Here is a 1,827-nt window from a genome sequence, read left to right on the forward strand (position 1 = left end):
GAAGTCTCGAAACTAAGCTCAGTTGTTTGCTGAGTGATGAAACTCGGCACAAGTCAAAGTTTAAACCCAACTATAGTAAGCAACGACCCACACGAAATGATTCTGAATTTATGTAGGAAGTCCTTTTAGAATGAGTGATGGAACTTTTGTAACGAGTAAAATGTTTTGTCTTGTCAATTTAGGCAATATGGTGGCTGTTCTTTGTAAGAGCATTAAATGTTCCACAGGCTAGAAAAGTCGAATTGATGCCTAGGATTGTATGATTTGGCCAAAGAGATGTTGCCATATGGATTTTCATCCAACGGACACAGTTTCATTTGTAACATTATAAATATCCCCTCCATATATCATTTAAAGGCTAATGCAAATCAATACACTTAAAACTGCTATTTGTTCTATCTCTTCTTGATTATATACTTGTTTTTGCTTGAGTTAAGATGATCTAGCTTTGGTAAAATTATTGACGATTGGTTTTTTTTTATCTTACAATTGATCTTAAAATATATTGTTGGAGTCCAAACATATTTATCTCGTGTTATAAAACATCTTTCACATCCAAACCCTGAGTGTTATCAACTACATCCTGTCCATACGTGTCGAAAATTGTTTATGTGTACACAAGCGAGATCAGTATCTATTATCCACGTCATCCTAACGGAAGACGAGATCAACAATTATTATTATTATTATTATTATTATTATTATTATTAGAATACGTAGTTAAAAAGTAGGAAAAAGTTTGAGATTTACTTACATAGTATTTTATTTTGTGAACGAATGATTGAAAATGAATATGTAGAAAAAAGAGTGATAGTAATAATTCTCAAACAAGGGCTTTAAGTTAATATCAACAATTAGCTTTAACTACATATTTCAAGTGATCCACAACTTTTTAATCATAATTTTATTAAAATTTACTAAAAATATAATTTTAATCTCCACCAAACAGGAGTTAAATGTATGTTTAACTTGAAGTTTGACCACTTAAGATATTCAAAAATCTAATAAAGTTTAATCAAATAAATGCTATGGGGATTTCGAGAATTGATAATAAAAAGTAAAGACCAATCTACATATGAATTATGCTAGATATATATAGTGGTGTACATTCTTAATGATGTTTCCCTTTGTGTGGAGGGAATTTGTGCAATGATGTGATGTGTGTCTTCAAAATCAATGGTGTAAATCATGTCACATGACAGTATAAATTAATGACAAACTAAATTGCACATTTAGCCCCAGTTTGACTCCAATTTTTTAAAAATGAAAATGGGTGGAATAGTGTTTTTAAAAAAATGAGTGATTGAAAAAAAAAATGAAAAATTTTCGATTTATGTATAATATTATTTTAAGAAAGATTGTGTGCTTGAAAATAAGAAAAATAAAAATAAAATATAATGAAATGAAAATTAATGGGGATCAAATGGGGCTCAACATGGTCGATTTACATATTGAGGGGTGCTGCATGTATAGACATGTACGTTAAAGGGGGCCAGTTGGCTGCCCCCTGCACGTATAGCTTTTTTCCTACATGTTTTAGATTGGAAACAATGATATGATATCCCTTTGAGAAAAAAGATTGTGGTCTCAAATGGCGGCCCACCTAGCATTAATAGTACCGTATTCGGTAGATAGTAAAAGAACAAGGAAAAGTGATGAATGGTGGTTAAATTTCATTTGATGTCACTAAACTTTAATAAATTTCAATTAAGTCGCTAAATTTAAATTTATTTCAATTGAATACTTCTACTTCAATTTTCTCTCAAAGTTCACCACTCAGTCACATATTGTCCTCTAAATTGATAGAAACTTCTTTGTTAACAATCA

The sequence above is a fragment of the Olea europaea genome, chromosome 16 (genome assembly GCF_002742605.1).
Source record: "Olea europaea var. sylvestris chromosome 16, O_europaea_v1, whole genome shotgun sequence".
In the NCBI taxonomy this organism is placed as follows: domain Eukaryota; kingdom Viridiplantae; phylum Streptophyta; class Magnoliopsida; order Lamiales; family Oleaceae; genus Olea; species Olea europaea.